The following is a 13,662-nucleotide window of genomic DNA, read 5'->3' as shown; positions in this document are numbered from 1 at the left end:
TCTATAGCTTTAAGATCAGGAAACCTGACAGCTCACCCCACTTCTGATTTTTCACTAATATGTGCAAATACCAGTATAACACAAAATATTTTTGTCACAAAGTCTCCTCATCTATAACCCAGTGATCATGACATACAACAGCTGGTTTTGGACACCTGCAGAGAGATAGGAGGCTTAAGGCAGGAGTCAGGCTACAATATTTTTAGCACTAGTAGGGAAACAGAGACACTGAAAGGTGTTTTCAAGCAAGTTCAGACATGAATATGGGGAAAACAATGAATGACTCTCAGCCTGCTCTTTTTGGGAGACCAGTTTTCAGTTCCAGACCAAACTCTCAGGATGACTCTAAGGAGTCACTAAACATGACCTGGTTCCTGGTAAAACAGAGATATCCATTCTTGACCCACTGGTAGAGTGGAAGGGTGAAAGCCCACTGTGAGATGACCAAAGGACTGTGCAACCACAATGTCAGAACACTCAGAGTAACACACTGCAGCCAGGATACAAGCAACAGCATGCCCCAGTCTAGGCCAGCCTTAGCACAAGGACAGGTCCTAATCCAGAAGCTTCTAGACCTGTGTAATGCTCACAAGGGGAATAAACTGTCATCTTTTCACCATGACCATGCTGCTGGGGCACGTGGGGGCTTGTGCTGCTCATTTCCCTGCTAACAGTGTGAGAAAATGAAGTTTGAAAATGTGGAGAGGAGGAAAGACTGCTGCAGTTAAGTCAGCTGGCATGACAGACTGCAAAAAAATGGCAGTGTGAGGTTGCTCTCATCTTAAAGACATTCTGATTCTATTTGCTCACTGCCATCAAGACAACCAGACTCACTCATTGCACAACCCCCTCCACCCCCCAATCCTCACCACACACAACCTGCTAATACCCACAGAGAAACAGCCATGCATTCATAGCTCAGAAAACTCCCAGTTATGCAAACTAAACACCTCAGGGCATGAGGCTGAATTAAGATTATATGCATTGCTTGATAACAATGACAAATTCATTCTGCCCCCAGAAAAATATTTAGATGCAAACAAAAAGGCATGGAAGGAGGGAATGATGGATCTTCAATATTAGCTCAGCAGACACAGAGACAGCAGTCACAGAGCTTTCTTGGAGCACTTGCCTTTGGTGGTAAGAAAATGCAGATAGTAATCAGCAAGTGAAAAAACTCAATACCACCAGCAGGTTCTAGGTGGCCTTTTATACACAGACCAAAACTGAATCAACCATGAGGATTAGACACAAATGAGATTTCCTGGAAGGACCAGCTGCTCTCATACCAGAAATCTCTGCAATTAACACCTCTTCTCAGGAAAGGCCAGATTGTCCTGATGTTATAGTCCAGTTCTCCTAGTATTTTCCTGTGATAAAAGCTTGGAACAGCAAGGCATTGAACTACACCTACAACTATAAATTCTCAGCTTACAAAAGCCCTAAAACTCAGCAATGCTCACTGAAAGGACTCCTTGTTCTTCCTGATGCACAGACACCTTTCAGATGCTGGACAGTTCCCTCATCCATCGATGCCACTGCCCCATCTCAGCCGGTGACACAAACACAGAAAAAGCTTCAGACCACAAGGGATGAAGGGAACAGGTCACTCCTCTCCATCCACCACCCAGCAGTACAGCAGGAGGGCAGGAAGCAAATCCCTCTGTGATTTTCCATGAGAATTCAAGAAGAGGTGGCAGGAAGGCAGGACATCAAGGCACAGCAACAGGAGCCAGCTCATTCACCCTCCACCACTCACAATTCTGGGATAAGCTGGAATTCAAGGGTCATCAGTGATCTGTTAGAGCACAGCTTGGAGCACTTGCTCCTACAGCTCCTGTCCCACCTTTCAATGAGTCTCTTAAGATCATTCAAAATAAAAAAAAAAAAAAAAAAATGGAAAAGCTCAGTCCAGCAGCTTTGGATGGGTAAAGTTCACCAGCTTGCTCTCACTTCATAGCTAGAGCTACCATCCCTCTGGTTATTGCTGTGCTCTCTCTTGTACCATGCACTGCAGCTTATTAGATGTCCCCCAGCTCCATTCCTCCTGCTGCCTGTCACCAAGGAGAATGGCAGCTGGGATTTGGCACAACACTTCCTCATCCTTCAGCACACTCAAATATTCTGATGCATTGAGCCTGATATTGTTGACAGCAAATGCTTATGAAGGAAGCTTTTCTTCTCTCACCTTCAGTATTGATTTCAAAATTCCTAAGCAGAGGTATCTTGTTTCTTAGGTGCCAAATCAGAGAACAAAATGCATAGGTGAAGTGACGCTGTATTGTCAGAGGATTATTCACATACCTGGACAATTACAGGTTGTAGAAATGAAATTATTCCTACAGTGATAGAACTGTAATTTTTATCAACCTCTGGTGCCATCAGACATAATAATTATTTCTTTTTTCATGATTGCATGGAATTAGAGAAACCAAGCAGAACTCAAGGCTGGGAGACATCCATCTCTGCTAAACTACACCACCTCTTCTTCTCCAAACTACACAAAATTCCAGGCTCCAGAGCAATTCCTAACTGCAGAACAAAACTGCAGAAGCACTAGTCTGCATAAAGATCAAGAACAGAGTCAGCAAGCTTCATTCCAGTGGGTTCAAAAGCTTTAGGGAGCAAAGTTCAATGGGGTCAGAGTTCTGAAACCTGTACTGGAATCACAGCTGGAAGAGTCTTGCCAGCACTACCTGACAGATCCTTTAAATGCCTTTAGTCCAGTGAGAGGCAAGAAGGCAAGGGAGGAGGAAAAAAAAAAACTTTAATGAAATTAGCATTCAATTTCATTATGAAAAGACTTTTTATTAAATTTTCAGAGCCTACTAATTTTTTTTTTTTTTGCTCATGAGAAGTGAAAGCAAGCTAAATTATTTCCTAATTGTTTCATACTCTGCTCACTTTTTAAATGGATTTGTTTTCTAAATAATTATCGGAAATAGAAGTTGTTTTCAAAACTGAAACTGCCACCACAAAACATTTTAATTTTGATAAAAATGTGTCTTCTTCCCTCCCTCCCCCGTTGAAACACTTAATTTGACTTTCTGGTTTGACCGCTGTCGCATACAAATGAATGAAATAAAATTAATTGTCATTTTAAAGCTGCCTTCTGCTGACCCATATTCTTCAGAACACTGCTGGTTTCTCTTTGCTTCAGATTCCACCTGTTACAAATACTCTACAGATTATTCCTCTCTTTTGGCTTATCTTTTATTAGGGCTCAAGGAACCCTTCTGAGGCCAGGCTTCCAGGGCAAGCTCCAGCAGTAATGTTTAAGTGCTGAGATCCACAGTGGACAGAGCAGCCTGTTCTTTCCAAGCTGCTGGATTGTTGACACTTTGCAAATGTCATCTCCAGGGCTGTGCAGCTCTGGATGGCAGAGCAGGCATGATGGAGCATTACTAGAGAGCACACACGTACACACAAGAAAAAAAAAATCAGTCACTTGCAGCAGAGATTAATAAAGGAGGTGGGATTATAAAATGCCAGAACTGCTGATATCTGAAGTGCTGAGAAATATCTGCAAACCTCTGCAGCTCCTGGCTATGACAATTTGCTTGACATATTCACCAGTAGCAGTTCACCAGCTGGTGCTGGTCACTGTCACTGCTCTGCTCTCCAGCACAGGAAAGACACAAACCACACAAAGCAAAGCTGCACAGATAATAGAGTGTTTCTGTGTCATTGCTTCTCTCCTGACACTTCTATACTCCACTGACTGGATGTACTTACTGTCTGACCACCTCCTCTTCCTTCTATTCTGACTAACCCTTACTTACACCTCAAAATGTTACATTTTCGCAGTTATCTCCTTTAACCCACCAGAGCATGGGAGTAGGTGGGTGGTTGAATCTCCTAGAGAGCATTACTAATGCCAAGAGATGGGGGTACCAAGAACTGGACAGTCAGCTTTATCTCTGTGAATAAGGCACTATCAGACCTGGATATATTATTATGTGAATAAGACATTATTCAAAAAACAACAGTTTGGTGTTAAATTCTCAGACAAAAATAAACAAATAATGTGCATCCAGCATGTACAAGTAAAATTATGTAGGAGAAATCCAGACAACAGCAGTAAGTGCAGATACTCCAATACTGTCTGTCCCCTTCCACAGGAATGAGTGTTTGAAGTGCTTCTTCTCTGGGCAGGGAATTTCAGCCCAAAGAAGCAACTTGCTCACACACAGAAGAAGCCACAGACTGTGGCTGGAGCCACTCACCTCCTGGCACCTCACAGCCACATTTAACCAAAACTTTCAGTATCAGTACCAAGGGCAGCTTTAAGTACTAAAGGATCTCCCACTATACTTAGACAAGGACAGCAGGGAGTCAGCAAACCCTGATCACAGCACTCCAGAGCAGCCTTTCTGACATCCCATCCCAGGGGAAAACAGGGAATGGGGGAAAGGAAAAGGGAGAGGGAAAGGGAGAGTGAAGAGCAGCACCTATCTCATATGATACCCAGCACACACCTGAACTTGGGCAAGTGAGACAGTAAACATCACCTCTCAGTAAACATCACCTCTCAGTAAACATCACCTCTCAGTTCTAGGCCCTCTAGTCAGCTCAAGAACAAACTTGCACTGAGCCCTTCTACAAAGGTCACCTGTCTCCAGCTCCCAGGTAAAGTCCTGAGTAGTTTTCTAGTTACCTTGTGAGAAGGTAACATCACAGACCTGTAATTCTCCCTGGCTTTGTTGTATTCCAGGCAAACACAGCAGCAACAAGAAACCAGGACAAAGTGCTCCTTGGCATAACTCACCACTGACAGCTCTGGGGCTACAGTGCCAAGATACAGGCATGTAACACCTGTGGAGCAAACTGGGCATTCCTCCTGCTTACAGATCTACAGCATTACACTGAAAGGTAGTTTACTTTTGGAAATAACCAGCTGTAAAAGTACAGATGTTGTAATGTTTATTTTCTTCCATTCATTTATAGAAAACTGCTTTTATTTGTGGTCCTTCTATAAACTGGCGCAGGAGTAAAGGATGCACAAGGGAAATATTTTGCTTCAAAAACCAATTTTGCCCTCAAACAAGAGGGGCAGCCATAAAGAAGTTAGGAATCTAGAAGGAAGTCTGCTATAGACAAAAGGACTGAATCTTGTGTGTGGAAACCAGATATCTTTTTTCCAATTGAGATAAAAGAAATAAACAAACAAGCAAACCTTATTTATCACTCAAAAAAAGGTCAGTGCTAGCCCTTGAGGCAAAGCTGCAGGTGTTATTTCCATATGCTTCAGGTATCCTGAGCTCCAGCTCTGGAAGCTTTCAACCTTTTGTATAAGAGCAGAGAGAAACCATTAATATTTCATGTGTTGCCTTTGCTTACTTGCAAGTTCCCTGAAAACTATTAAAGTGCAAGTGTAATAATGTCATCATTTACTTGTCATCTTCCACCTGCTCTTTGCAAAGGAAAGAATAAAAGAATACCTGCACTCCTGCACTCCCATCCAAAGCCAGTGCAAACACTGTGCCCTATTCATTGAAAGACAAATTGAAGGTTATCCCAGAGAGAGGTGGGCTAAAGAGTCAAGTGTCCCAAATCATCTTCTGGATGTCCAAGGAGGTTTTTACAATTATCCTTCTCTTCTGAAGGGAAGATAGTTTTCTGTCACAAGTAGTGCTATTTCAGTCTTCATCACTATCTCCTGAAGCAAGGACCTGTTCCTTAAGTTTCCAGGAATACTGTTCACCCAAAAAAGCTTTAAAGCTGACATACAGAATTACCCAAAAGCATCACTTACACCTTCCACAGCTTAAAATAGAACCTGTTCTAGAGTGAAATGAAGCTGCTGTTTATACACAGCAGCAGCATGATCAGATGAAAACTGTTGGAGGACTGGACTACTGCCAGGTAAATTCATCCTAAAAAGATATGGTGCCCAGAAAGCAGCAGTGTCCCACTTCTTTTGTCTAGGAACACACAAATGGCAAGGACCTCCTGTGTGTCAAAGCCTTCCAAGTATCATCAGCAACAACCTCTCATTAGTAAAATGCTCCATTTCCTTCCTGGTACCTCTGAGAAGGCCACTACCCAGCCTCATTGCTCTGCAATTTTTCTCCATTTTACCTTCAGCTCATTCACTGAGTTAACAGCTGATTGTTCCTGAAACAACACTGCCCTCTGTTTTCATTCACCCTTCTTCCTCCCTGCGATTTGTGACCTGAACGTATTTAGAAAGAACAGGCACTTCCTTCCCATCTCTGTCATCATTTCCACCAGTTTTACAAGCTTTTAGTCTCCATTCGTGAGAGGGGATCTCTTTTCCCCAGTCACCTCACTAGCCCATCTCTGCCTGTCTTGTTTCATTTTCAATTCTTCTTCCTTGAACATGGCTGACAAGAATTATACATCATTTTCTAGATGAGATCTTCCTAGTGCTTATAAATTATTGACAGGGGTTAGTTTTGCAAAAGGGATCTTGCTCAAGCATTCAACACCAGCTCTCAAGCTTTCAACAGCAGTGAAGACACCTCCTTACCTGTGCTGGGGATTACATAAAGCCAGGAGGATGCTTGAATGAGGCTGGAAAGCAGACACTGACAGCAGCACTGGACTGGCCAAGCCATAAAAGTTTGTATTAGTCAGGTTACAGACCACTAAATAGGGAAACTAATCATCAAAACCAGCAATGGCAATGTAAGTTATTTCCTTCCCCATGCACACACACTTCATCATATCTGAAACTACCTTCACTCCCAAAGGCAGGATTGCCTCTCCTGACAAGAGAGAGCCAGACCTCAAACAAAGCCACATGCCTACAGCCCAGGCTTTCTTCTGGAAGCAAGTCTTCCAAATTGAATGTTTCAACCACAGCTGCACATCTGAGTCATGCTGGATATATCTCAGAGACCTCTGGGAGATGCTGAGCTCCAGCACAACTGAGGCCCTTTCCAGGCATTGCTTCACCCCACTGTCAGAGCAGACCATGTTTGCTTTCCACCTTGTACTCTCTGGTTCCAACAACCTGGTCCTAATGAGAGAAAAACCTGTTTCTCTGAGTGCTGTCATGGCTTTACAACTCAAATTAAGGTTCCTCAGCTCCTTCCAGAACAAATGAAATACAGCCCTAACTAAGAAGATTTAATAAAGGACAAATGTAACATGTAAGCCCAAATCTCTCTTTTGTAACCCAGAAAACAGGATCAATATTCTGCAAGGAGAATTCAATATAGGAAGTTCAGGTGTACTCTAGAGGTTTGTCCCAAGAGTCAGACTACTCTAAGAGTAAATGATTGCTATGACTTTCCACCAACATAGTTTAAGACAGGGGAAATCTCTCTAGAAATCAGTGATTTAAAACAAAATATGCCTCGAAGCCCCGTCCCTCCCACTTTCTCTCCTTTTCCAGACACTCCTGATAGCAAAAGGATGAGAATAAAATTTATTCTGAAACAGAATATATTCAAGATGTATAAAATATACCCTTATAAATACACACAAAAACTTGGCTAAAATTAAAGGTTCTAATTCCAGACGAGAAAAACAGGGGGTTTAAAAAAATCAGGAGAAATAAGGAAAAAAACTAAAACAAAAGGGGGAAAGCAGCTAATTTCTAGCAAAACTAAGTATTTGACAAGGGATCTACAGAATTTGAAGTGCAATATTCAAATTGCCCCAGGTCTATCACAAAGCCCACTCTAGCAAAACATTTTTGGCTTCTGCTGATATTTCAAAGTTCAGCAGATCCTGGAAACTCAGTTTTCTTGCAAATAAGGGGAGTATCACAGCAACTGTATCCAGCTGGCTGGCAATACAGAGAGACTCAGTATTATCGCGGACTTCTAAGTTTTAGAAATTCAGCATCCCAATAGACTAAATGAACACAGGCCTTGCCAGGTGGCTGATGGCTTCCCTCAACCTGCCATTTGTTTGTTTTCCATAATGCACCACTGGCTCTTTCTTACACCTTGCCTGCCTCTCACACAGCCTTTCCTACAGCACCAGGAGAAACTTGGAAACGCTGCCATACCCGCTTCACAAACATATGCACTGCATTTATCTGCCAAGGAGGTGTGGCAGCGTGTACTGCCTTAAGCTGAATGTCCTTGGGTTTGTAAAGACTTCACAGATAGTGCAAAAGGGGCCTTTTAAAGGGAGACATAAAATCCAGAACACAGACCTGGGGTCCAAGGTAGCAACTTCCACATATGGGTTGTGTTTCCGCGGTGTACGCTCCTAAGGGGGAAACTATCCCTCAGTTTCAACCTTCAATGGTGTAATTTGACTTTGAGAATTTCTGGCAGCCAAATTCCCACCATCTTCCTGGCTGCTGAGAACAAAAAAAAAAAGCAAACAACGTCTCAGCTCTACAGTCCCCAGGCTCCTGACCCCCAAAGCAGAGCACAGAGCATAGCCCGCATCCTACACGGGCTATCTCCTGGCACAGCACAGCCCCAGAAAGCCACACAAACCTTCACTATCACATCAGAACGCCACTGCCAGGTTATAGCATGACATACAGACCTAAAGCATCATGCTGCTGGGCCTGTAAACAACACAGGGTAAAGAGGAAACTTCCCTGCAGCGTGCATTATCACACTGATGCCAAGCATTTCTCTGAAGCATTTCTCTGGTATTTGTCACAAGGGACGGGACTGCACGCTTCATTCTTCTGATACCCCACCACAGTCCCCCACGGCCATGCCTCGGTTTCCAAGCCGCGAATCGCCAAGAGGAGGCAGGGGATGCTCTCAGGGGCTTAGCAGAGAGCGGCTGTGTCTCCAGGAGAGGGCACCAGCGGTGTATCCTCCCCAGCAGGAGCCGCTTTCCCAGGCGCTCCGTGCTGCGGCTGACAGCGGGGATGGATGGATGGATGGATGGGCCAGCAGGGCCCGGCTTCTCCCGGCAGCTCCAGCAGCTCGGCACAGCTCCAGCAGCTCGGCACAGCTCGCAGCAGCCAACCACGCCCGAGGAAAGGGGCTCAAGGGCACACCTGGAAAAGTGGATCTGCAGAATTAGAGGGTGCTGTGCTCACTTTAATGTTCGCTTACAGACAGCCTGTGCTAAAGGTAGGTGAAAAGCAAAATTTAACACAAACCGATGGAAAAGGCATCTAGGAGCCAAGCTGCTTGTGCTAAATACCTTCCGGCCCCATCAGTGCCCTTCCTGTGCATCTATTACCCCTTTCCTCCCTCGACTGTGCCCATTTTTACTATTCAGATCTTTTGAACAGAAATGGATTCCAACAAAAAATTAATACAAGGATGGCCAAAAGCCCACTAAACAATACAATTTTCTCCATTCCTTTCACTTGTTTCTTGCTTATCCATCACCCCTGCAGCAATAAAGCTAAATTAGAAAGTCTCTAGCCTGGTCCCAAACAGCCATTGTCACATTCAGCCCCAGTCACTCACAGCAGAGGGAAAATCTCCTTGGCTTCAGTCTCCTGACTTTACAAGAAGCAAAACATGGAAGAAACTCTAATAACCAGACACTGCTCCCTTAAAAACAAATTACCTGGTCCCCTCCCAACAAGAGAGAAAGTAGAAGTATGTTCTCTGCAAGTTTTTTCTCTCCAGCAGCCTGACTTTAGGTCTGGATTAATCAATAAGGTTTGGCCAGGCAGTGCTAACAGCACTGCAGAGAATGCTACTTTGCACAGTGGTTAATTACTACAGAGAGTTTAATGAAGTTTAAAGAGACTTAAACTTTCCTCCTATCAATAAGGAGCGGGGTTTGTTACATGCCACCCTTATGCAATTAGATGTGCTCCCCAGGCTGGCTTCAGTCTCACCTTTGCAAGCTGAGGAGGAGCATATCAATCTGCATCTTTGTCCAGATAAAGAGGAAGGAGTTACTGTCACCATGGCCACCTCTCTGCCTTCCACTGTACTCTGCTTGCAACAAGAAGCCTTGGTGTTACACATGGATCCCTTTCCCCCTTTCCAAAGAAACACAATGACTAGCAAAAAAAAAAACCCAAAAGGACTGACAGCCCTGGAGTCCAGCCACCACTGAGTAGCTCCATTCTAACAAACTCAGCTTCTCCTGCCATGGCCTGTCTGCATGTCCAAGCCCAGGCCTAGAGAAGCAAATCCATACAGGTTAGAGGGCTGTTCAATGCTAAATACTATTTTTTCTTTCCCTCAATGAACACATTTGCATTTCAATCTGGGTCTCCTTCTCTCCTTTCCCTCCTGAATTAAGTATTTTTCTCTGGACTACTGGGATGAAGTATTAAAATCAGTATATCATTTGCTCACCCTGGCAACATTCACCATCTAGACTGATAACAGCATCCATCAACACTGTCACAGATAAAGATCACTTACTCCTGTTCCCACTGCAAAGCCTCATCTTCATTCTTGCCAAGGGTTTAAAATTTGGTGGAAAAATTAGCTTTTACCAAAACCTAGCATACAAGCTTTCAGAAAAGCAATGAAATGGGATGTTTGGTGGGGGTTTTTTTAAGCTGATTTATTTCCCTTCAGTCCCATTACAGAAGTTGCAGAAGTAGGAAAAGCAAAGATGCAGGTTCAGATTGCTCCATTTACATTTCTATAGCTCATACTCAGCTCTCATTACAAGAACCCAGCAGCAAGCTCACAATGTGGACTGATGCTTTTGATAACTGATGAAAATCACAAAGCAGGGGAGAGTCTGCATTTTTAAGTCCACTGCATAGCACTTGCTTATTTAGATCATGTAAGGCATTGTTTGCTAAATACGCGATTTCAGACCAAATTGCAGGGTATTTTTCTTTAGCCTATAGTCCAGCTTATTAAAGATATACAGGATTTGATGCACTCCAACTTTCAAGGATCCAGAAATTTCCGGTACATTTTCATTTTGAAAGGAAAATATTATATTCTCTTACAGTTCCTTTCAGTTAGTCAAAATTTATTTCCTATGCAGCTACCTCAGGGGTAGCACAATGAAGTGGTTAAATTGCCAATAGAAACTATACATGAGACCTGACAAAAAGGGGAAAGAAAAAAAAAGAAAGAAAAGAGAAAAAAAAAAAAGGAGAGAAAAATTCCTGCTGTCTTTTGTGAAATAGAATAGGACAAAAAATTGTTGGGGAAAGAAATGCAATTCAAGAATCTCTGGGGTATATTGCAAAGAGCAAAAAAGAAATTAAAAACAATAAATAAATAGCTGACAATATCCCTTTTAAACCACAAAAACAGGGTTTGTGCGTTCAAAGTGAACATTAACAATTGTTGCATTGTCTGGATGGCTACAAAAACAGAACTTTGTGATTCTGGATCTCACACTGTTATCCTTCTCCCTTCCCTGCCACCCCAACAGTAATTTCTGAGCTAATTACCAGCCATGCCAATAGAAGAATCTGGCCAAAGCAGATCTCAGGATTTACTTCCAGGTTCAGCAGTGGTCATTAGGAATCACACAACACACTGTTACTGTTCCCAAGATTAAAACTACAAGCTCCTCTTTAGCAGCACAGTGAGTCATCAGTGAGATAAAGCCCACAGCTGGCTGGAAGTTGATGTGTGCTGTTCTTCAAAGCACAGAGAGCTCCCACTTCACCACCTTGTCCTCTCTTCCAAGCTATCCATATTCCAGCAATGGACTGGGGCAGCAGCCAACACTTCCACCTTCTGCTGTGCCCCTAAACAGCAGGAATTCTTTCACTGCAGACACCCCAGCTCCAACACCTCCATCACAGGCTTAACCCTGTGATGAACCCCGGCGAGCGTGTCAGGGCCATCACTGCCTGCTCCTTGGAAGACCCCTTCTTTGGGATTCTCACCACCCACCTTCTGCCCTGTGCCAGTCGCTCCCCGAGCACAAAGCTGTGTTTTGCCAGCTTTCCACCCACAGCCTTGGGTTCTCTTCTATTCAGACTCGTAAAATACTCCTGTGAATGAGAGATCTGCAAGCTTCAGGCTCCCAACATAACCAGCTCCCACCATCCAGTTGTAAGAGTGGAGAACTGACCCCAGAGTGCTAAGAAAGAAGCCAAGGGCAGGATAAACATCTGCTCCCTACTTCCCACTGTTTCACACTGCCCAGTGCAGAGTGGTTTCCCAGTCACTGAGGTCCATATGTGGGTTCCCCTACCATGACCTGAGCTGCCATCCCAGTTCAAAGGTGTCTTTCCCTTCTCTGGACACCTTAGAAACTGAAACTTAAAAGGCCTCCTAACATCAAGGCCTCTACCTTTTTGTTAAGCTTGGCTGAAACCAGCTTATGTGCCTTCAGACAAAATTTGAAAAAGAGAAAAAAGGAAAAGCAAAAAAAAAAAGAAAAAGGGGGAAAAAAAGCAAAAAGGATTAGTATACCCTATAAGCATGAAAATAAGTTATCTCCCTGGAAAAGTGCCAGACAGAGGCTGATGTTCAAAGAACAACAGATCCTTCCTTGGGTATTTGTGTAGCACTCAGAGTCTGTGGACAATAGTTCATGCCCTAACCCAGCCACTGACCATTTTGAAGCACACAGAGGGTTACCTTGCTTGTGAAATCAGTTGAGCCTCTGTCAGAGCCTAAACCTGAAGCACCAGAACACAGGTCGCAAAACTGGACACATGCATCTGTTTACACAGGTACAAGCTCCACAGCTGCCAAGGCAGCTTAATGCAGCAAAGGAACAGCACACACCTACAACTGCCTCTTCCCAAATGCCTCTTCCCCAAGAATCTCAAAAAGATTTACAAATGTTTATCCATGACTCATAGGCAGTGTCCTCAGCAAATTCAGAAAAATTGGTTCAAGGGTCTTGTATTGAATGACCTCTGTTTTCCCCTGTAAAATGAATATACCAAGGAAGCCCCAGGATGAAGAAAGCAGATCTCCTGGGATGCTGAAGGAAAATGATGGATAACAAGCAGACAAATGTTATTTGGAAAAGTGATGTTTTTCAACAGCATCATGCAGTCATTATCAAATGGATTTCCTACACATTGGTTTTTCCTACATGAGTTGTTATTATTAGTAGCTGATGTCTGGAAGGCTGGCCATTATACACGAATGTCTTCCAAAACTAGGACAGCCATTAAGTTCATACAGGCACAGTGCTGGCTACAAAACTATTTACACTGTCCTGGAAGCAAAATGTATTCCCCACGAGCTGCCCCCCAGCAAAACGAAAGGTATCACAGCTTGTGACCAAAACAGAGACGGGGACATGCCGTCATGTAATCAAGAACAGCAGGCTCTAATGAAGCCACATGCTGTCACTGCTTTTAGACTACAAATAAAGCTTAACCATTCTGCGGTAGAGGCAGAAATCAGAGTAAACCTCTGGCCTCTGTCACAGGGGATATCAGGTTGGCAAACCCTGAAGAACATGTCTACCTTCGAAGTCTGTAGAGACAGGCTAGTTGAAACATTTCTTCTCCAAATACATCAACCTTTTCCTTTCAACAGGCTGTAGAGAAGACAAAGAGCATTTGTGAAGATCCAACTAATACTAGACACCAAGATCTTGGATTAATTAAACTGCAGGATGGGATTCCAAGGCCCTTTACCCAAGATACAGTCCATGGATGGTTTGCTGAGGGCTTCTCTTAATTAGTTCATTACCATCATTATTGAAGAGATATGTTCTATTTATGAAAACAAAGAGGCACATGAAAGAAAATACATCCTTCTTCCAAGCTGTCATTCAGTCATCCTCCATACAGAAGAATTAAGCAGAAAAAACCAAGCACATGCTTACCCATCATTTCTTTAGAGTTGCACA

The 13,662-nt window shown here is 43.4% G+C and overlaps 1 protein-coding gene across 1 annotated transcript in view; it reads right to left on the bottom strand.

Moving 5' to 3' along the window:
- Positions 1 to 13,662, bottom strand: part of SORCS3 (sortilin related VPS10 domain containing receptor 3) — a 273,617-nt gene that overhangs the window by 220,439 nt on the left and 39,516 nt on the right. The window lies entirely within an intron of this gene.

This window comes from Parus major, chromosome 6 (genome assembly GCF_001522545.3).
Source record: "Parus major isolate Abel chromosome 6, Parus_major1.1, whole genome shotgun sequence".
Classification (NCBI taxonomy): domain Eukaryota; kingdom Metazoa; phylum Chordata; class Aves; order Passeriformes; family Paridae; genus Parus; species Parus major.
This window is presented reverse-complemented; position numbering and strand designations above follow the sequence as displayed.